This window comes from Dasypus novemcinctus, chromosome 22 (assembly GCF_030445035.2).
Source record: "Dasypus novemcinctus isolate mDasNov1 chromosome 22, mDasNov1.1.hap2, whole genome shotgun sequence".
Classification (NCBI taxonomy): domain Eukaryota; kingdom Metazoa; phylum Chordata; class Mammalia; order Cingulata; family Dasypodidae; genus Dasypus; species Dasypus novemcinctus.
Window position 1 is genome coordinate 62,005,059 of NC_080694.1, and position 23,883 is coordinate 62,028,941.

Here is a 23,883-nt window from a genome sequence, read left to right on the forward strand (position 1 = left end):
TTGCATCACCAGTTAGTGATTGGTAGTAACCCCTCAGCGCTAGGGAGGCTTATCCCCAGGAGTCATGTCCCATGTTGGGGGGAAGGTAATGCATTTACATACTTAGTTTGACTTAGAGAGTGGCCACATTTGAGCAACACGGAGGCTCTCAGGAGGTAACTCTTAGGCACCCTGCAGCTCTAGGCCTAGTCCATATTTCAGGCTCACATGCTCCTAAGCATAGTCATCAGTATCAAGGGCTCATTGTTGGACCATCCTTCCTTGTTGGTCTTTGCCGTTGCACTTGGGGGATTATTGCTGTTCCATTGGTGAATGTAACACAACTCCCCTGGGAGGAACTCAGCACTCCCTCAGATGATGTTTGTAACTGTAACTACTATAAAAATACCCAACATATATCAGAATATTTTTATGTCCCCTATATACATGCCCTGGAGAGCTCCCTCCAACTCATGTGCCCCCATCAATAACACCCTACAGCAGGGTAACAGGAGAGTATCTGATTAGATTGGCACCAACAGAAACCAAATTAGAAAGGATAAAACTAGACTTAATTACTCAAATAATCTCTACAATAGTTTAAAGGGAGAACTGAAGATTCCTGAAAATGAAGATCACATTTATAGTACCAACTTTTCCTCATGTTCCACCCTTTACCTCATCTTCTGCCTGATTACCATATGGAGACATGCTCTGTTTGTGGGAAACAATTGTAGAGTTAAACCTGACACGTGAAGGTTTTTACCCCAAAGTAACTGCATGCTATAGATCACTAATAACGACAAATCTGGAAACTATGTGTGAATATGGATTATAAGAGTGCTTGACTAAGGACAGAAAACTGTAATTTTATATTAGGCTAATTTAATTGCCATGGGTTCACTTGTCAGAGAATGTAGATTCCATGTGCCTAAGCACCAGGAGGAGTTCAGATCATCCTCAAGGAGGACTGCCTGGTATCTAGACTTAGATTAGGCCATCACCAAAGGAGCTTGAAACTCCAGATATTCCTTAGACTAATATAAAGGAAAATATCCAAAGAACTTAGTAGGTTATACTGCTGGTGTAAATTGATACATGTTCACAGCAGAATTGCTAAACTAATTGCTGTTGTTGAAGAGAAATCAGGGATTGAAAACTATATGAATTGATGTGATTATCAGACTTGAATTAGAAAGTGGGTTGAGGGATTGGCCTGTTTGATTTGATCTGGTACTCCTGTTAAATTAGCTAGAACCTCTCCTGGACTAGCCCCAAGGGAGAAGGAGTGTGGTGTTATGTGGCCATCTCACCCCCATCTTTGTCCCCATCCCACAATAATCCAAGGAATTCTTACGGAATTCATAATTAAGAGCAACTGCTGTTGCTAGACCCAGAAGCAAGTGTGTTCTTCTTTCCTTCAGGCTTCTACTTCTCTTCCACTACCCTCCACTTGCTGATCCTACCAGAAACTAGCTGGCAAGGAATCAAGGAAATGTAACCTAGTCTTCAAAATACAAAGAAAGTCTAGAAGTATAAAGCTGGGACAGAGACAACTGACACACACAAAAGCAGAGGATTCACCTTATATTAAACCTTCTCTACCTCGCCAACTTCTTTTTGACTTGTCTCCCTCTTTGGTCACTATACTCCAATCACAAGGGATTTTTGTTGTTTCCAGAGTATGTCAAACTTCTTCCTATTGCAGCAGCTTTACGTTTGTTATTTTCTAGGACCAGAGTGCTTATCTGGCAAGTCTTTTCCTATATAAAATGTACAATATAAAAATACCCCCATCCCTAAACTACATGATGCCTTATGACACCATTCTCTTATATTAGACCATGGCACGGTTTAATTGATCTCAGGTCAATTATGACATTTTAAAAACAAATATTTTATTTGCATTTGCATTTAATGTCTGTAAACCCCATTAGCACATAAGCTAGTTCAGTACAATAGTCAGATTCCCACCTAAAAAGGGATGAGAGACTCAAATCAGCAATCCTGAAGATTGTATAATAGAGAGCTATTTGCAAAGGAGTGAGCAAGTGTTAGGAAACCACAAGAGATAGTGCAGTCCCCTGGAGCTAGTATCATATATAGGCAGTTACCATAGCAAGTTAAAAAAGGGCAATGGGAGGAAGGGAAACCTGGAGACAGAGAGAGCTCCTTCCCATCTCTGATCTGCTTTACCTTCCCTTTGGCCAAATCCCACAGAAGCCAGAGGGCAGGGGCGTGTATTCAAATATGGGTCAGTCTCTTAGAGACAGACATGGAATAAGCTAAGAGTGAGTCTGGACTGTCAAAAGAAAATATATGTTGCATTTTTCCTCTTTCACTACAGCACATTTGCTTTTATGATACCACCTCCCTCCCCAACCATACACTTACAGTGTAGGTCATAGTGTGGTTTATAGAATTCTTCAGGGAGTTTATACATTTCTTTTGAACAATTTGGTCCTTTGAATTACCACGTAATACTTGCTGTCCTTATTAGAATATAGATTATAATAAAATATTTAAATTAATTTTATTGTGCTCTGTGGGCAAAATTCTTTTCCTACTTCTGGAAAGATAATAATGTGGGGTGCATGCGATAACTTTTTAATGCAAATACCCATAACCTAAACCAAACAGACAAAAGATACTGGGATGAAAATGGGGAAATGATTAACATAACACAATGCTGCTATGGACTCTCTTCTGCAGTTGATCATGAGGCTTACATGATAATCATTGCTCCCTTCTTCTGAAATCTGTCCTTGACCCCTGACCTCTGACCTCTGTCAGCACCTCGGCTGGATTCCTTACCTGGTAGGATAATCTGCACCTAAATTCCTGTGGGATCTGTGCCTTAGTGGTCTTTCTTTTATAGCTTTGCCCAATTTTTTTTTAACCAGGACTTGTGGGCAAAGAAATGCTCAGAGGCTTCCACAGTTTCCAGTAGTATCCTCTTTGCCTCCATTGGACACGAGAAACCCAATTACCCCTGGAAATTGGGACCAGTCATCCCAGCAAGAGCAGGAACCTCCTTCTCTGCCTATTGGTTCAGTGACATGAAAAGTTCAAATTGACCAGAGGCAGTTCTCAGCTTCCAATGAATATGTAAGATGACAGTGGTCCTTAGTGGAAACATTTCCCCATTGGGCACCAGTACCACCAGTCCCTCAGAGCTCAGTCATGGGGACAGAAAACGAAACTCCTCAAATGGATTACTGGGTATACTAATGAGAAGAGCCATTCCCACTTCTATCCCTGATTCCCAAATATGTGCATTCTGGATAGGGCACAGATGGTAGTGTGTGTATGTGTTGGCCATTGTGTTAAGGCACATGCCACATCTTGTAGGACAAAAACTTAAAGATGTTTCTTTTCCAGTGTGGGCCATAACTGAGCTTCCAGAAGGCCATCTCACTATTCAACCAAGCCAGCGTTTCTGGGTGATTAGTATGTGGTAGGACTGGTGAATCCCATACCACACTTGTAATATTGTAATTGTGTGCCTTGCTCAGAGGCAATGTTTGAGATGCAATGATGAAGGGAAAGGTATTACTATTAACAGTCTCTTCACAGTAGAAGCTCTCTAGTGAGAATTTTTTGGGAATTCAAATATATTCACTATCTGTGTCCACATGCATCACTCACCACAAGACATTCCTAATATCAACTTTCTTATCTTAGTTTTGACCAGCTAGCTAACTCACTAGGCACTGTCCATAAACTGGTAAAAAAATATATATGGGGAAGCAGATTTGGCTCAACTGATAGAGTGTCTGCCTACCACATGGGAGGTCCAGGGTTCAAACCCAGGGCCTCCTGACCCATATGGTGAGCTGGCCCACGTGCAATGCTGATGTTCGCAAGGAGTGTCTTTGCCACACAGGGGTGTCCCCCGTGTACGGGAGCCCCATGCTCATGGAGTGCACCCCTCAAGGATAGTCACCCCATGCAAAAAACAGCACAGCCCCTGCCCAGGAGTGGCACTGCACACATGGAGAGCTGGTGCAGCAAGATGATGCAGCAGAAAGAGACACAGAGTCCCAGTGCCGCTGACAAGAATACAAGTGGACACAGAAGAACACACAGCAAATGGACACAGAGCAGACAACAAGGGGGAGGGGGAGAGAAATAAAAAATATATATATGGATTTGCTTTTCCTGCCTCAGGCCAGTTTCCCTCACATAAAAAGTGGTTTCTCACATAAAAACCAGATGTACACCCAATGTTCTGCTCACAGGGAGGATTTCTCTCCACTGCTGACTTGTCGGGGTCTCCCATCTCTCGTTGTTCTTACATGTAGTGCACCACTGTCCAGAGCTGCTAAAATGTACTGCAAAGCTACTCCTAAAACAGGCTCATGGTTGTTAACCCTCTGTTAACTGGTCACGAGAACTTTCCCAGAAGGTTATAAAAAGGGGTTAAAGAAGAGTTGGCAAAGGAATAGGAACAGGTTATAAAAAGGGGTTAAAGAAGAGTTGGCAAAGGAATAGGAACAGGTCCCAAAGGCATCTGAGCATTGCACATGCTTTCCAGACCACCTCTGGTCTGGTCTTGTCTCTAGAATTTCATTGTAAAATGAAATGCTATTTTGCATGCCCATCTTTATAACTCAGTAGCTCATATAACACCAGGTCCTGGTGAATATTTTAGAGCACAAGCCCACTTCATGTAGGCTTGTCATGCAAGCACTTAGTCTTGCACTTAGTAAATGTGGTCAAGCACTTAGTAAAATTAAAATGGCTCACACACAGAAGAAGATACAGAAGAAGAGAACCTTGTCAGTTTTGACCCTGGAGTCCCGGGGACAGACGAGCCACTCGCCTGACAGTGGACAGCTGACCTTGTGAAGAGAGCAGAGCAGCTGAGAAGCCTGAGAGACCGCCCACAGAGGTCCAGGGAGGGAAGTAGCCTGAGTCCAAACTGCCCTGCAGGCCGGCTGGCGGGGTGGGCTGCAGGGAGCGTCTCTTCCACAAGGGGGCGCTGGTCCAACACAGGAGAAAGCAGGGGAGCCCGGCCCTCCCCTTAGAGTCAGGCCCTGCTGCTCCCACCCTGCAAAAGTCTTCCCTCTGAAGGCTACTTTTGTTTATCCTTAGCAACTCCATGATTTCACTCATCTTATAATAGCTAATGTGGAACGGGCATTCAATTCGGTTTTTAGTCCTTCATATCTCAGACTGCTACTAGCAAACACCTTTCAGTGCTTTAGTACTGATTAGAAAATCAGGTAACCTCAATCCAAACTCTAGAGCTGTGCAAGCATTCCTTTTTCTTCATTGTTTGGCATGAAGTAGTAACACACTTCTCTCCCCAGTCCATTCCATCACTAATGTTGACCTGGTGGTTTCTTTTGTTCATGTCCCTTTATCTGCCCCACATGGAGCTGAAACACCATTTAAATAGCTTGAAGGCTCCAGTTTTCTTTGCTTCCTGTGCGTCTACACCTGGTAGACTTTACCACCCTCCAATCTTGCCAGCACCAGGGTTGTGAGCTTCATCTCTGATCCTTCAATGACCCTCGCCCTCCCTTCAAGGTGGTATCTTCTCCCTTTGTTATCTCCCCCCATGTTGGCGAGCTAGGATTTCTCTTCATTCTCACTGCTGCCAACCCCATTCAGCCAAATGAAAACACTCTAGAACACCCATCCGCTGGTCAAGCACATGACACCAGCTCCTTTGCTAGGATGTTGCATGCCTGACTCCTGCACCCCCTCTGGTCCCTTCTCCTGAGAGCAGCAGAGAGAAATCCTGCTGTTACTGCTGCTGCCTGTTCACACACTGTGGGTCTCCCTAGTACTCTGGCAATAGAGCCAAAATCCCAATGTTCTTGCCCATTTGCAGAATCCCACTGACAGGTCACAAGTGTGAATGAATCCTGGGAATCCTAAATTAATTTCAGTAAACATTTCTGGAAGCTTCTGCAGCATTTGGGGTTGCTTAAAACTGAATAAATTCCACCATTTATAATTTTTTAAAAACATGGAAAAAAAGGCTCAGTAGATGCCAGAAGCTGCTTTTCAAATACATTTTTAAATTTATTCCCCACCCCCACCCCGTTCCCCCCTTTGTCTGCTCTCTCTGTCCAATTACTGTGTGTACTTCTGTGTCTGCTTGCATGCTCATTAGGCAGCTCTGGGAGGGAACCGATCCTGGGACCTTCCAGAGTGGTAGAGTGGTGATTGCTCTCTTGTGCCACCTCAACTCCCTGTTCTGCTATGTCTTCTTATTTTCTCTCCTTTATGTCTCTTGTTGTGTCATCTTGTTCTGCCGCTCTCTGCATTGACCGGCACTCCTGCGTGGGGTGGCTTTCCACGCAGGGCAGCACTCCTGCACGGGGCAACATTCCCACGTGGGCCAGCACTCCACGTGGGCCAACTTGCTGCATGGGCCAGCTTGCCCTCACCAGGAGGCCCTGGGCATCGAAGTCTGGACCTCCCATATGGTAGACAGGAGCCCAATTGCTTGAGCCACATCTGTTTCCCTGCTTTTCAAATAAAGAAGACTTGTCAGGCTAAGGTCTGGCGTTATCTAAATGCCCAGTTGTGATATTCTTCATGGGCTCTGCGAGGGTCTCCTTAGAGTATTTCTGTCTGCTATGGATAAATTCAGACTGATGTCTCTGCTTTGTCATGAGGCTCAAGTGAGAGGGCATTCACACTTCAAACTAGATCTACTGCAGAGTCCTTTAATACTTTGGATCCCATTGAAAACTAGCACTATTACAGATTATCTGTTAACTGGTGAAGGTAGCACATCCAAATATGATATGTTGCTTCCAAAATCCAAAGAGACCCACCAAGCTTTGGGCCTCCTTTTCAAGGTGGAAGTTGTGAGGTAGAGCATCTTGTCGCATTGTTGAGAGAGTATCCTGAACTACTTCTCTGCAGCGGGCTCTTCAACTTTCCTGTCTTTTATCTCCAAACTCCAGTATTCATATCTCTTACTAAGGCATCTAGCATACTTGTCGCTTTCTGCTCACCTGGGCCAGCTGGTGTGTTGTTGTCAGTGTAATGGGCCAGCACGATATCCTGCAGGGTATAAAGACTGGTCAGCGTTCCTCCAGAATCCATTAAGGCAGAACAATTTTCAGGGACCTTTGACAAACAGTAAAAGTATAATTTTAAATGGAAACTGCCACCTCTGAGAAAGGAGTGGCCTCTGTGTAACGGGGTGTATCTGGGAGTGGGCAGGGGCCACTGTCAGTCAGCAGGGCTAGCATTTAGTACACAAGCGAGATGTAGAATGATGACAAGCTGTGGGCCCCAGGCACCTCTGTATCTCTTGTTGCTGTCTGAGCACAATAACCTACCATGAGTAATGGATTGTTTCCTTCCCAAATCTCACATTATTTCTACTCCTTTTGAACTTTAACTCATACCATAAACAAGGGTGTGGTAGGCAAGCTTTATATACCCCAGAAAAAAACAATGTTCTTCATTTTAATCCATTCTTGTGGGTATGAACCCATTGTAAATAAGACCTTCTGAAGATGTTCTTTTTAGTTAAGGGGTAGCCCAACTGGATGAGGTTGGGCCTTAATCCTACTGCAGAGGCTTTATATACAGGGTTTTATACATGGAGGAGAAGAAGCTAGAAGCCTACGGAACCCAGAAGAGAAAGGAGAGGACATTGCCATGTGACGGGAAGGACAGGAACCCCAAAGATTACCAGCCCTCCAGCACCCCGCTGACCCTAGAAGGAAGCAAGCCTTCCAGCCCCTGAAACTGTGAAACAATAACTTTCCCATTGTTAAGCCAACCCATTGTGTGGTATTTGTCATAGCAGCCAGGAAACTAGGGCAAAGCGGATTCTGAAGAACATACTTCTCAACTTTAGGAAACATAGTTTAGAACTCGGCAATGTCAAGTGAACCCTTGGGGTTATCTTTTCAACTGAACAGAATTCATTTTCATCTCTACGGGACAAAAATCATTAGCAACTTATCAATCTTCTAACATGAACATCTAAATTTATAGAATTGGAGACTTATTCAATAGTAAATTTTATTACAGAGTGTTAATGTAGACTAACACTTTGTTAGTCCAACTTTGAAAGGATACACAGTAGTTTTCTTGCATTGTTCCTAAATTGGGGTACTTTCTATTAATGTACAAAAAAACATTGGCAATTACCCATAAATAGTATTGATTCTTCTATCTGGATATCAATTTTTCAAGGCAGAAGAAACCTTTATATTTACAGTTTAAATTTCTGCCCACTGGGATCTTTCAGTTCCTTTTTTAAAAGCTATCCAAGCACATTACTGCATATAAGGTAGATTTCTCTGTAACTCGCACTCAATTTTCTTTCCTCCTCAGGAAACTTGCGACGGTTTGCTCGGTCGGTAGAGGTGGGGTCTGGCTGCGGACGAGGGGTCGGTCCAGCTCTGGACGAGGGGTCGGTCCCGCTTGGGACGAGGGGTCGGTCCCACTTGGGACGAGGGGTCGGTCCGGCAGCAGATGAGGGATCGGTCTCACAGGGGTTGCGCGGTTTGGTTGACGGGGTCGCCCGGCGAAGCCGGCGACAAAGGGGTCGCCCAGAGAAGCAGGCGACGAACTGGGGACAAGGGAGGCCAGGCCCTTGTCAGGGGGCTCTCAGGACTGGAGGGCGCACGGCAGAAGAACTACCACGGAGACAAGGTAAACACGCAAGTTCACTTTATTGAGGGAGAGGCAACAGTTTTATAGGGGCTGGGGAAGGCTGATTGGTTGAAGCCATGCCCTGTTCTGATTGGTTGCCGGAGAAAGGTCAGTGGGCGGTACTGGATGGGGGAGGGGTGGTGGTTAGGGATTGGCTGTCGCTGTTGCTGGGGGAAGGGGCAGGGTTTAGGGATTGGTGGCTGCTGTTGCTGGGGTGGAGGGCAGACTTGAGTTTCCCGCCCACACCTGGCTGTTGCTGCTGTCGGGGGGAGGGAAAAGGGCAGGCTGGATTTTTCCGCCCTGCGCCTGCGCAGGGAGAAAGAAGAAGAAGGGTGCCGCCCCACAGGCATCGTGTGGCGCCATCCGGGAGGAGGGGTGGCCGCGGAAGCATGGCTGCCGAGAAGGGGAGACCCGAGGGCACTCTGCGCCCATGCCGAGCTTCCTTCAGGGGTGGTGGTGGGCCCGACCAACCACCCTATTATGGGGGCAGCGGCTTGGAATTAGGCCTACCGCGGCCGCCGCCCCTCGCCAGGCCAGCAAACCACACTTCAGCCCGAGGGGTGACCGCAGAAACTGTTAAAAGACAGCTCCTGTGAGGTCTTAGTTTTGAGATTAGAGACAGCATTAGTGCAGCAATAAGTACTGCGGGCCTCTGAACAAACTGTTCTTGTGACTTATTTATGTCTTCAGAACCTTTCCAGAGAGTCTATATGAACTCCTTTTATTGGAAGAAAGCTACTTCTGGAAATGTTCATTGGATAAAATAATATCAAGTTCAAAATAATGAGAAGTTTAGTGTGCATGCTCACCAATGCCTTATGAGCAGAACATGAATATTTACCAAAACCCAGTTGCTATTACTTCCAGAAAAGAGCATGGCTTTGCTCCAGAATCTTAAGGTCCTCAGTGTTGATTCTACCTGGACTAGACTGTTGTGGGGAGAGAACAGAAAGGTGAAACTCTGATGTAGTAGTAGGTCTGGCTTGTTCAAGGAGCAGTCTTTAGGTCAGTTCAGTTTGTCCCATGTTACATTTTTCAGCTTTCCTTCTAGTAATATACATGACCTTACACTCAGTATATTTTGACAAGCAAATTAATAGAATGTGCTCTTGGTCTGAGCATTATAAGGTATGTGAGAAATTGAAGTATGAAATATAAAGTTTTTACCAGAGCAAATGGAAGTTTGGCATGACCTTTAACTGAAATGAAATGGGGAGACTGGAAAGTGCCGGCTGAAGGAAAAGATCAAGAATTCCAATTTGGACATAGTGTATTTGAAATGCCTATTAGACACCCAACGGAGGTATCAAGTGAGAAGTTAGATATCATTTTTAGAGTTTGGGGATAGAGGTCTTAGCTGAAATCCCAGAGGATGGTTGCAGCCAGGTGTAATCACCAAGGTAGTGGGAGAAGTTGGAGAGGAGAGGACATGGAAGTGAGGAAGGACCAGTCGGTGGCACTGACACGCAGGCTGAGTAAGAGGTCAAGTGAGACCAGGACTACCTGCTTGGTATTGCAACTTGGCTCTTCTGAGAAAAGGGAGGAAAATCCAGCTGTAGTGTCCTGAAACCCAAATGAAAAAGTACTTTCAGAAGGAAGGAGTAATGAGAGGCCAAGTAGGATGGGACTAACGTTGCTCGTAACAATTTCAATTAGGGAAATCAGTTGAAGTAGAGTGACGGGGGGCAGGAAGTAGGTTGAAGTAGGTTAAATTAAAACAATGAACTGAAAGAAACAGGATCTGAGCATGATGACACTCTGAGGGAAATACGGCTGTAAGGACTGTTTTGTCAGTAGCTGAACGAGTAAATGGGAGCAAGAGGGCATTTCTTTCAGGTGAAAGAAATAAAAGCATCTTCGAATGCTAGTAGGAATGAGCCTATAGAGATAAAACTGTTTTTTTTATATAATATAGGAGACAGAGAGGAGAATTGCAGGAACTATGCCCTTGAGTGGAAGAGAGGGTTTTTCATTTATTTCTTATAGAAAATTTAGGGAGGTCAGAAATGCCAGCCAATCTCTCATCCTCCTCTGAAGAGTCATAGTGAATGTCAGACCAAATCCTCAGAGAAGCCTTCAAAAATTAAAAGTGTAAACACAGGCCATTTTCTAGGTCTGCCACACCAAGGGCACAGGATTAGCGTTTCCCTCTCCTAATAGAGAAGCACATCTAGGTGAAAGCAAATGCCAAAAACATGCCAGCAGAAAACGCTGAAAACCACTTCTGGTGCCGCAGCCTTCCAGCCCAGGTGGGAAGCGCCTGTGGGAAAGAGGCCCCAACAGGCTGCAGAAGCCGCAGCCCACACGCCCAAGGCCTTCCTTACACTTGACTGAACTCGTGTCCTTGAGACGGAGGAAGTCCCTAGGTCTCTTTCCTGATCACGAAGTGAATGTTGGGAAGCTTCAGCAGGCCTGCCAGTACGTAGAGGAAAGGAGATGAAGGAAAGCTCTGGAAATGAAACCCATCATTTTGGCTTGGCTGGAAGCTTTTTTAGGGACAGCTGCTGAGGGAGTTTTGAGCTCCTTCGCTTACATTTTCTACCAGTCCATTCCCACCAAAACCATAAACTGGCGTCACCCTCCATACACGATGAACCTGCCTGGCTGGATACTCTCCAGGGAAGCTGCTTCCGTAAAGCGTTGCTTTGGAACCTCTGTCCATTCATTCTTCAGTGGCCAAACAACACCCATAAAGAGCCGACTAAATGTGCAGCCCTGGTGACAGATTACTAAGCGAAACAGCTCATCCCTCCGTGGAACATGGGGGTGGGGGGAACTGACATTAATCAAGTTTCCCCGGTGGTTGATACATCCTAACAAAGCCGTGTGTGTGTGTTGAAGGAAAGAGCAAAAGGATCAAGGAACCCAGGGGAGGAAAAAAAAAAAATGTGTCCCCGATGGGACGGGGGTGCTGTGTGAGGAGGGAGGGCAGGAGAAGCTTCCCTGGTGAAGAGACGCTGCAGCGAGGGGGCAGGCGTGAATCCCGTCACCCAGGTCGAGAGAGGGAAGGAGACCCATTCCTCACCCAGCGCGGGGCAAGCCCGAGGCCCTGGCGCTACAAGGCAGGCTCTAGAAGAGCCAGCAGGCGCTGGGGCAGGGGGCAGGCAGGGGGTGGCAGAGCGCAGAGCTCCGGGCCCCCAGAAGCGCGTCCTCACACCCCTCTGGCCCCCTGGGGAGGCGGGAGAAGGACGTTCGGTGAGATCTGAACGCGCCCGGGCCCCAGCACTGTTTCCGGAGCCTGCAGGCCGCTCAGCCACGTGGGTGGAAGGCGCGGCCCCAAGGGGGCGCAGACGCGTCGGCGGGGTGGGACCAGGAGGGGCCGGGACCCAGGAGAGGCCCCCGGGAAGCAGCGCCCTCTCGTCCTGCCGCCAGAGGCCGGGCACCCCTTGCAATGTTCAGAGACGTGCAATGTTCAGAGACGGGCACGCCTCGCGGAGGCTCGCGGCTTCCTCGCTCTCGCCTTCACCCCTAACGCTTCGCAAAACTCCGTGGAGGTGAAACTTAAGTTTTGTTCCCTTTGGTTTGTTTGCCAGAATCAAGAATATTTAAAAATAACAATAAGGAGGAGGGACTAAGCTACGTTGGCTTAGTCCCTTCCTCCTAAATGAAGACGGAGCGGTAGATGACAAAACAGAGGTTGCCGAGAAATGAGGACAAGACAAGGACGCGGGCAGGTGCTCCCTGGTGGCGGGCCGTGATCGTATAGTGGTTAGTACTCTGCGTTGTGGCCGCAGCAACCTCGGTTCGAATCCGAGTCACGGCAGTATTGGGGGTAGCTGTCTTCCGTTCACCTGCTTTTTTTTTTCAACCTGCTACGATGGATATTGGCCATCCCCAACCCCTAACCAGTCAGCCAAACAAACTACCCACCGTGTTGTTTCTTTCTCTTTTTTCTTTCTCCAACGCAATTCAAGTACCTAGCCACACAGTCTTGCTGGCACTGGCCGGACAGTCGAAAGAAGAAATAGGGTAAAAAGGGAAACAATTCTTTAGCTGCTCTTTGGGAGCATTCACTTTGCTCACTTGTGTCACGCTCTACCTCAGTTTGCCTTCTTGTCTGTACCTCTACTCACTTTTGACCCAGAAGGGCCAGCTCTTGTCAGTGCTTTTGCCACAAGCAACGAGGAAACAGCTTTAGGACAAAACCAAAGATCTTGATCTTGCAATTCTCTAGGACACATTTTCTCCAGCCCTTCCAGGCCTGAGTCCCAGAAGACTGGGTCCTAGATCTGGCGCAGAAGAAGCTTGTAGTTGCCGGGTGAATTATAGGAGCAAAGAGGAAACACGCTCGGTGATGTGCTCAAAAAGCAGAGAGCTTGCTTGGCACGTGCTTTATGGTATTTGGTACAAAGCACATGTCTACATTAGACGTGTCAAGTTCTCAGGTTTCACAATACTACTGTGCAGCTTTGAGTGAGTGTAATAGTTTAGTATTAATGAATTCCAAATATATATATTGGATTATGTTTGTAAAGTGGTCTGTTCCTCTGGGCATACTAGCTTGTATTAACTTCAGAAGTTTCGCTTTTATTCAATTAAATTATGATTAGGGCTTGGATTGGGCCACGTCAGTAGAACGTTGAGTCCCTTCCCCCCTGGGAAAACCACATAGCAGAGGAGAGAGTTTTGATGCTGGACCCCAGGGAAAGTAAATGCATGGAGAAGGAGAACATAGAGGAAGACAGTTCATTAGACAGGATCCTGTGGCCCCAGGAAAAGAAATGAGCCATTCAAGCCTGACAGTTTGCAGCTGCAGAGACCAGAGCCGGGAGCAGCTGAACTTGGAGAGAAACAAGCCCCAGAGAGAGACAGACGAGACTTATCCCAGCCTACAGCTGAAGTCTTCCTATTTATTCAAATTCATTTTTCAGTTTGATGGAGCACATCCTCCAATAGGATCTGGAGAAAGGGAGTCTGGGAGGTAAATTGTGTGAAACAATGTTTATCTGAAAATGCCTCTGTTTTACCCTCCCACTTAATGGATACTCTGGTTACGGATATAATTCTAGGACAGATTTTGCCTTTCTTCAGATTGGAAGCCATTGGTCTGCTGTCTTCTAGCTTCCAGAATTGATCTTGAAAAGTCAGGAATTCTAATGACTGGTCCTTTTCCTGAACTGTTTTTCCCATCTGTAAACATCTTCTCTGTTCCTTCAGTAAAAATACATATATTTTTTATCATTTTTTGCTGAATACTCAGTTATCCCTGCCCATGTAGAAATTTATTTTCTTTAGTGCTGTGAAAGGTACCTGATGTTTTTGAAGTTTATCTTCCTTCTATTTTTCCTATTCTTTGTTTTTGAATTACTGTTATTTAGAACTTGTAATCCTGGACTTTTCCTCTAATGGTATATATTTATTCTCTTTAGTCACTGTTATTTCCTTTATTTTCCAGGACATTTTTATGCTTTATGATCTCATTTTGAATTTTTCATTTTTGATAAGTTTTTATTTTATGAAGGCCTTCTTCTTTGTGTAAATACAACTTATCCTTATTTCAGTATTCAAAATTGTACCCTATCTTTCAATATATTAACATCGGTTTATTCTCTGCATTGTTCTACCTATGCAGCCTTTGTCCCTCAGTTGCTTTTTCCCCTGGCTTCTTACACGATTTCTTAATACATTCTTTAGCTATGTAATAATTCTGACTTTCCTAGTCATGATTAAGAACAGGGTATTGGAAAGTTGATTGGAAGTTCTGACACTGTGGATAGAGCTTGTCCAATGAGTGGGCATGGATGAAGAGGGCCGGGAAGGCTCACTGTGTAAGCTAAAGGTTTGCATTAAAACTTTTCCTTTCTTCGTCCTTATGATGGCTAGAGGGAGCAGAAATAAAGCTGTTTCAGCGACAACCTGACATTCCGCGGTGCCCCAGGGCTAAGCAGTCTTCCGAAAGCGATCTTCAAAGGAAAAAAAAGAATATTGAGAACAATTTGCAGTGCTGTCTCTTCATTATCACCCAAAATGTATGCTGCTCAGTCTGCTTGCAGCTCGAAGGGAGCAAAGAAAAGGAACGTTAGCTGGTTCCACTGGGGATCGAACCCAGGACCTTCTGCGTGTAAAGCAGACGTGATAACCACTACACTATGGAACCAACTGACAGAAATGGCTCCTGTGTATGTTCTCAAATGCAAAGGCCTCTAGACAACTATGCCTGTGAACACCGGTAGTTACTAGATTCAAAGACAAATAACTTTGAGTATATAAAACTTTGGTGCTAAATTACTTTTCCAGTGCATCTCACTCGCAAACAAGTTCGAAATATCCTCACATAGAGTAATCTGTGAATGCACGGGAGAAATTATTAAGATACGTAAAACCGCTCTCTTGATATGCGTGCCTGGCTTTTCTGGACTAATCTATATTCATCCGGTCATGCAGGAAGGTTTCTTTTCGGCGTCGACCGCCTGCCACGCCTTTGTCAAGATGCGCCGCGGTTCAGCGCGCCTGCGCGCACGCTCGCAGCCAACGGCAGGCGCTGGTAACCGCGCTGCTGCCTCCCGCCTTCTCCGCCGCTCGGCGCAGGTGCGCCCCACTCCCTCCTTCCTGAGCGCACTCCTCTGCGGCACACTACTGCTCCGAGAAGTCTTCGGATTTGGGCATGAATGAAGGTAGCTGGCCGTGCTCTCCAGCCCTTCCCGAAGCTTCTGGCAAGTCTGCGGAGGCTGCGTGAGCGCCCCGAGTACGGTGGGCCTAGAAACTGTGGACTCGGCGCCTTTGACCTTGACTCCGGGGGCGGCCTAGCGCGCGGTAGAAAGTCCAGCTATTCGCCCACTGCACTGCCTGCTAGGACATCTTTTTCGGGCCCTGGGGAAAAGCCGCAGGATTATAGGGAACAGAAAAAAACGATCAGATCATCCGGAAACAAAGCGGAGATGAGAAAATTTTTCTGAAATCAAGCTATAGATTTCCTGCAGCAGTCTCGTTCTTCAGGGCAATGGGCAGGCCCGCTTGTCACAAGCGGGGTTCCAACCCCCAAAAATGCTCCCCCACCCGCTGCTGAAGCCGAGGTTCCAGCTGCCCAGATTTAAGAGGACATGGACAAATTTTTGGAAAGATTATGGGAAATTCACATAACTTAATTCAAACAATTATGAACATGTTATTTATGCTCTATGACTTGTGCTGAGCATTAGGGAATGATCACGCTGACATATATTCTAACAGATAAAACAGATGATTTTATTAAATATGTAATTACAGGAAAACTAGACGAGGTAAAGAAAGCACACCTGGGCCACTTACTAAACCTTCGAGGATAATAAAAAATATATATACGATATTACCCCCAAGACTTGAGTGAATAAGGTCGTGTGACTGCTAACAAAATAATTTACACCATGCAAATGGTGTAAAAATTGAACCTTCACCCTGTCAGTGAGACTGATTTGGAATTTATGCTCCCCAGTGTAACAGAGTTAGACTCATCTATAGTTTCCCTTACACATGGCTCTTCTGTCCCTTTTATCTGAACCAATAATTAGCGCTATACTTGTTAAATACATGTCCTGGAGACTTGAATCTTTGGTCTGTTCATATGCCAGCTGAGCCCTGAATCTCAGCAGAGTTGCAACACCTACTCTCCAGTTCACTGGCCTCACCCAGGACAACTGACAAGGAGATGGTGATGGACAGCGCCCATCCCAAAGAACAGAGAGTGTCTGCAACTGCAAGCAAGGTAGTTCCATCCATCTACCCCATGGGATCTAAGCCCCCTCTCTATTAGCAACAGAGTGGACAGCACCATCCCCAAATCCTCCAGACTGGGGAATGAAAAATGGACTAAAGTAAACATTATTATTCTATTATAGACTTATTATCATTCTAGCAATGGAAGAACTTGTGTCACTGATATAAAGGCAGTGTCCACCAGAGGTTCTGAGGTGAGGGAGAGCGAAGAATAGGTGTAACATGGGGGCATTTTCAGGACATTGGAATTCTCTTGCATAACATTGCAATGATGGTTACACGCCATTATACACTTTGTCAAAGTTTATAAAATTATTCAAGGGATGTGTAATGAATGGGGCATATGAGAATACCCTATATTGTAACATCTATGTAACCTAAGTATCTTTAAAAAAAAAAAAGATGTAATATGGTGGGATTTGGGGGCATTGGAATTGTCCTGAGTGATGTTGCAGTGACAGATACAGACCATTCTATATCTTATCATGGCTTACAAAAATGTGTGGGAGAGAATGTAAACTACAATGTAAACTATAATCCACACTTAGCGGCAGTGCTCCAATATGTGTTCATCAATTGCAACAAATGTACCACACTAATGAAAGACGCTGTTAATGTGGGAAAATGTTGGAGTGGGAGGGAGTGGGGCATATGGGAATCCCCCATATATTATTTGATGTAACATTTTTGTAAATCTAAAGCTTCTTTAAAAATTATTATAGAAGATTGAACCTTGGCATTTCATAAACCACCCATCTCTCCCTTCCCCCCCAAAAAAAAAATCACGTGGAAGAGCTTTTTACTAACAGATTCCCGGGCCCCACCGGGAATGAGTCAGCTTCAATAGGCCTGGAGCAGGGCCCAGGAATGGCATTTTTCCCTGAGAGCGCCCAGGGGATTTTGATGGCGCCTTGCTGAGAGGCGGAGTGGGTGGTGGTGAGCTCGCAGGAGAAGCGCCCTCTGCCGAGCGTCCTTAGAATAACCAGGCAGGGGTTCTCCAGCTCGACTCACATCAGCATGCCCTGATCAGGGTTTTTCCAGTACACCTACTGTTATGGAGTGAATGGCGCTCAAGTCCTAAGCCCTGGTCCTGTGAACAGGACCTTATTTGTAAATAAGATTTCTGTAGATGTTTTTAGTTCAGGTGAAGCCCACCAGGACTAGGGTAGGCCCTAAGCCAATGTGACTGTCCCTACAAGCAGAGGAAATTTGGACACAGTAAGAGAATAGAAGGAGTGAGAGATGGTGTAGCAGTTTGATATGGCTATGAATTCCAAAAATAGATACTGGAATATGTTTGTAGTCTGAGCTGTACCTGGGCATGATTGAGTTATGATTAGGGCATTGAGTACCCACCTCTTGGTGCATGGGGACTCACAGATAAAAGGCATGGCAAAGGACAGAGTTGAGGATTTTGGATGTTGGAGTTTGATGCTGAAGCCTGAAGCGGAAGCCCCAGGAAGAGAGGAACCCTGAATCTAGAGAGAAGCAAGACCCTGGAAGGATGGAACCCAGGAAGCCTGAACCCTCGTAGACATTGGCAGCTATCTTGCTCCAACACGTGGAAATAGATTTTGGTGAGGGAAGTAACTTAAGCTTTATGGCCTGGTATCTGTAAGCTCCTACCCCAAATAAATACCCTTTATAAAAACCAACCAATTTCTGGTATTTTGCATCAGCACCCCTTTGGCTGACTAGTACAGATGGCCATGGACCGAGGCAGCTACTGAGCTATGCCAGAAGCAAAGGAACCTTGTGGGCTGCCAGTCAACACCAGAACCCCGGAAGGGAGGCCTGCAGATCCTCGGTGCCACACTTCCACCTTCAGAAACGTCAGGCGATGAATTTCTGTTGTTTAAACCAACTAGTCTGTGGTACTTTCTTACAGCAAACCTGGCAAACAGAGACATTTGTTGAGATGAATCAAAATCTGAAATGTATAAAGAAAACCTACATGTTCATTTTTTTAAATGGAGGAGGACATTTTTTTTTTTTACCTAGTGGCAGGGGAAAACCCTTTAAAAATAACTCTGGAAGTAAAATAGTACAACAATAACAACAAAAAGATGTTACCACAGAATCAAAGCTCTGCTAAGTACCCATTAACAAAGTCAGTAGGGGGTAATATAATTGTAAACAATATTGCAAGATCTAAAATTCACAAAGGACTAATAACTCGAATATACAATATACCCCCTGTACATCAACTTGAAAAAATAGATCAACCTCAGTAACAACATGGGCTGATGCTAGGAAAAGTCAGCATCCATAAGATAAAATTAAACATAAGCAGATGGTCAAAATCTTCAGAAAACATGCAAATGCAAATTTTAAAACAATGAAGAGATTCGTCACTCTATCCATGTAAGATTAAAAAGTAGAAAGCTAGATACTATTACGTGTTGACAGGGAGTATAGACTGGAGATTAGTTAGCTGCTCTTCCTCTAGCAGATATATTACAAAGAAACTCTCACACTGATACCTAAAGGAGTGTGGAAGAATAAGTAGCGTTATTTTCAGCATTGGGATAAGAAAGGCAAACATTGGGATCATCACTGGCAGAGAAGATATGGTGAATGCCAACCCTGGGAGTCAATGCAGCAGTCAAAAGCAATGAGTCAGGAATACACAGGGAAACGCTGATGGATTTTAAAGTGACAAAGCTTAATAAGAGACCTAAGAATATGTAATATATCATTTACGTACACTTAAAGTATATGCACACAAAGCCAAATGCTAATTTCGCAATGATACACAATAAACAATTTAGAAACTTGCTTATGTAAGGCGGGAAATGGCAGCGGGACACAGGACAGGAGGCATGAATCTTGCAGTGCTGTAAGGAAGGAGACACAGGTTGGACACAGGCTAGACGGGGAGGGGAGAGCTGGGAGGTGCCAGAGGACACGGGGTCTGCAGAGCTGCTGTCAGGAGAGCCTCTAAGTGACTCTCATCTCCCAGGGTCTTGCCCACAGTGCAGGGCCCGTGCCTGGTTTTTGCACCGTTATTTAAGTATTTCAGGATGTTTCTCTCATCCTCTGCCCCCCAAGTCCCAGGCTAAGCTGTGCTCAGGCCAAACATGTCACACCCCTTCTACCTTTGTCAAACCCACAGGGAACCCGAGATTCTCACAGGGGCTTTACAGAGGCTGGCCTCCCTAAAGCGGAGGTCGTGCGACTCTGCTCACAAGCTCCCTCCGCCACGCCCACGTTAGAGGTTCAGCAGGATCTCGGGGCGGGGGGCGGAGGGGGGTTATTCGTTAAATTTTACGCTCGCTTTCTCTTTGCTTCTCTGTAGCCTCCACTCAGTTTTACGTTTATGAAGACAGGAATCGAGTCTGTTTTAACCCAGAGGGTCAGTGAGCGAAACGCACTGTGACCACTTGGCTGAGATGTCCCCCTTGGCGGGGCTCGGGTTCCAGCGCGGTTCTCCGGGTGCAGCGAAAGCCGTGAGGGCGCACGGCTGCACCTGCCTCGGGAGAGCCGCCAGCGGCCGCGGGTCTCGTTTGCAGGTGTGTCCTCCGGCAGTGGGGATGGCTTTCTTGTGCCAGGTGAGATAAGATAGAAGGAACAGCATAGTCCCACTCAAGTGTGGTGAATTAGCTCAGAAGGTAAGCTCTGAAGGTGGGCTCTGTCACCCGCAGCAGTCAGGGGGCGTCGGGTCCTGCATCCCTCGACTTTTTTTTTCTCTTTTCTCTTTTCTCTTTTCTTTCTTTCCTTTCTTTCTTTCTTTCTTTCTTTCTTTCTTTCTTTCTTTCTTTCTTCTTTTCCTTTCTTTCTTTCTTTCTTCTTTTCCTTTCTCTCTTTCTTTCTTTCTTCTTTTCCTTTCTTTCTATCCACAATGGCAACGTTCTGCCCAAATTTTTCTAGCCGGTTTTTAAAAATCGTGCTTTCTTTGTGTCCCTCTAGAATACGAATTATTTAAGGGCAGAAAGTTTTGCCTTTTTTTGTTCACTGTCAATACCTAGAAAAGTACCTGCCGTACAGTAGTGGCTCAATAGTGTGCGCAAAATGAATTGATTTACGGAGAAATAAATTTTAAATATGTTGTAATATCCAGTATTTCCCCTTGGGGGCGATCGCCACCACAAAATAGGAATTTCATTCGTTTGTATTTGAAATCATTTAAAAGCCCAGGATTGAAGAATGCTCTGGTTTTAATGTTAGAATTTCTGCTTTGGTATGGCTTCAAAAAATACAGTTGTGTTTTCTTTGTCACGAAATCAAGTGAACCTCTGGCAAATGGTTAAATTTCATCGAAACCTTATAAATATGATATAAATGAGCAGCTGCCTAAGGGGGGCCCTGTGGCTTAGTTGGTCAAAGCGCCTGTCTAGTAAACAGGAGATCCTGGGTTCGAATCCCAGCGGGGCCTTCTCCTTCTCCTTTTCCTATTCTCAACAGTGTGTTACCTGAAATTTAAGTATTTAGGGTTGGTAAAACCTGTATCTTTAATTACCATTCCATTGTCAGGTATTCATGAGGCGCCTGACGAATAGAACAAGAAATGATTTCTATAGTTGATAGAAACAATGACGTCGCAGGGTGTGTTGGAAAGGGTGATTGGTAAAAGTAAGACTTGTGGGTTCTGCAAGAATTCATTTCAGTCCGCGATTGACAGTAACATTTCAAATTCTGACTTGGAAGTTCCGTCTTAGATCTCTTAACCTGTGGTCCCCAACATTTTCGGCTGAATTATGGAGTCTGGTTATCAGTGTTAGGCAAAGAATAAATAAGCTATGGCCTCTGGCTTCGAATAGGACATTTTTATGTTTGAGAACAAGAAAAAGAGGACTTGAGAAGTTTATACTCTCCGTTTGGCCTTGTACAATCCTAAGAATTGTCCTATTTGTTTGCCCATTACTAGAACCTCCTGAGTAGGAGGATAATAATTGGAGCTCAATGGCATTTTGAAGAAATAAATCAACAAATGGATTAACACTTTCTTGGATCTTAAACAACATTAATTGATAAGCTAAGTTCTGTGTAACCCTGGCCTGCATGTTGGGTTTCCTATTTTTATGTAGAGATCCACGGGTTAGGATATGCATTCCGCAAGAGTTCTTATTTTCACTTTAGTAAAAGTAGTGCCACACTCTGCCTGAAATCCCCATCACATCTCCCAGTAAACCTGATTTCAGTGTTCTTCTATTATTCATAGCAGTTCTCTCCTATTTACTCCCAAAGGAATCTAAGCAAAAGTAACCGTCAAAAGCCTCATAGGACTTGAAAGCTCGAGTACTTTCTCCTTATGAACTGAATCCAGTGAAGGCTAAAAATATCTTTAGACCTATCATACGAGTATTAAAGTATCATTCCTGCCAAAAGAAGAACAAATATCTTTTCAGGTACATGTTAAATAGAAGAAGAAAAAAATCTTTGCCTGAAATATTAAATGGAGCACACAAATCAAAAGCTAAACTCTGACGGCTGAACACCTGTCAGTTACTCCAAACTCAGCCTACACCATTGAAGGGAGATTACCTCCTGTATTAAAATCCTCACTCCTCTCTCTCTCTCTTACGTCGAGGAAGTTGAAGAAGGAAAGTAAGAGGAATGGCAAAAGATGAGACAAAATACATAGTGCCAAAGTTTTTTAACATTTTTCAAGACAACTGGGATTCAGTGAAGATTTTTTTTATAAAGTGACATGAAATATTCTTAGAAAGATAACGATTAAAACAGTTGAGAAAGAAAACAGACAACCCTAAACAAAAAAAGCTTCAAGCAAAATGAAAAACAATCTTTAATAATAGGGTATCTGGCTGGTGCCTTTGTTTTTTGAAGAGTTGGCTTTTTAAAAGCTGGGTTTACAAATCAGATCCTGAAAAATGATTTTAATGAATTTTTTTAATATATTCTGGAAGAGTAGGACATTCCTCAGAGGATTACACCTCGAGAGCCTTCTCCTTGCTTTAATTCTCCAGTGATTCATTTGGGAACGCAGCCATTTGTCAGAAGACTGGTATTGAAAGGGCCCATTGGATTGGATGCTGCTGCTGAAAATAGTTTAAGCAATTAAATAAACTAAGTCTTGATTCAAGGGTTTAAAACTACTAACTAGAAATGCTTGCTTCATTGGCAAACAATTCCAACGCAAATTTTTTAAATGCTTACTTAATTCATTGATGATAGCAAAGACAAAGAATCTTAGTAATATTATGGAGTTAGTTCTGACCTTATGGACCCCAGAGATCTGTCCTAAAATGAAATTTTGTCCCAGAACATAGAAGGAGCATAATGATATACCAACTTTGGAAATGAATTTTATTTGCCTTGGTTTCTTGAAAAGCTATGAAATGCATAAAAATATTAGGAAAGTTTGTTGCATTTTGATAGGTTCATTTCCTTGATTTACTTGCCTTCACCTACATTATGAAAGATCGTTTTCCCCCCATGTAATCTGCTTCAATAGCAAATATTCTGTGTTTAGGTAGAATAACACTTTATATTCTATGTTGACTTTATTATATTCTTAATTACTTAAGGAAACAAAGATTCTGCACTTAGGAATAAGATTCCTTTCTTTACAATCATGTAACCTTCTATGTTTATCTTTAAACATTTTTTGACTCTTTGAAATGATAACTAAGTGCTGTTTCTCAAGCACACATGATTAATTCCTATCTTAAAAGTTCAAATCTTCTGACAACTTTTAATTTTCCATACCCAAATCAAATCCTAAATGTAAAATAAAATTTTCAGAATATTTTTTGCACCTAAAATGCTTTCAAATTTCCCAGAATGTCCCTGAAAATTCACAAAGATCTTTACCTTATGAAAAGAGAGATGATAAAAATAATTAGGTTTATATGCTATGTTAGTATTAATCACTTGCATGGGAAGAATTGTTCAAATCAGAAACAAAACTTTAAAAAGTAGAAGGAGGAGGAAAATTATAAGAAGAGAAAGGAGAAGAATAAGAGATGCTTAGATTAAACTTGCATGGGTAAAATGTTATGAATATAAGTATTTCAGAAATTGCATACTTAATGGGAGGTTCCTATAGATTCATCAATGCCCCCACTGTCTATGATATTTTTTCTATATATGAGAGTCCTAAATTGCATATTAGACAAAAGTACAGTGTTAATCATAATTTCAGTTGCTTTTTGAAATGTTGGTTTGGTCACAACTTCTTTAATTCGAATCTAACATATTTTAGTAGTTTTCAATTAGAGATTCACATCACTTACCAAAACTATGAAGTTTTATTAATATACAAATATGTGAGACCTATCCCAGCCTTACTAAATCTCTTTACATAATATGCTTAACATATTTTTGGTATACAGTTAGTCTATTTGTGGTATATTATGTCTCAGGCTTATTATATGCTATATCTCAAGATTTTTTATCTGTAAAGATTACATACGGGTGAAAAAGTCAGATGCAAAGCACTGCGTGTTACATTTTATGTAACTGGAAAGGAAAATAAAATAGATATTCATATTTACATTGATATGCATACAGAAAATCAGGAATTGTAAATATGGAATTATGAATAGTAGGTACATTTGAGAGGTCCAGTTGAGAACTGGCACTACGAAGAGAGTGCTCAGAACTGAGTAG

The 23,883-nt window shown here is 43.9% G+C and overlaps 3 non-coding genes across 3 annotated transcripts; 2 read left to right on the top strand and 1 right to left on the bottom strand.

Moving 5' to 3' along the window:
- The first annotated feature begins 12,310 nt into the window (after positions 1-12,310).
- TRNAH-GUG (transfer RNA histidin (anticodon GUG)) lies at positions 12,311-12,382 on the top strand. The gene has a single exon. It is a non-coding gene; the product is annotated as a tRNA-His (tRNA).
- Positions 12,383-14,643: 2,261 nt separating this feature from the next.
- TRNAV-UAC (transfer RNA valine (anticodon UAC)) lies at positions 14,644-14,716 on the bottom strand. The gene has a single exon. It is a non-coding gene; the product is annotated as a tRNA-Val (tRNA).
- A 5,896-nt stretch (positions 14,717-20,612) lies between these two features.
- TRNAT-AGU (transfer RNA threonine (anticodon AGU)) lies at positions 20,613-20,686 on the top strand. The gene has a single exon. It is a non-coding gene; the product is annotated as a tRNA-Thr (tRNA).
- Positions 20,687-23,883: the final 3,197 nt, after the last annotated feature.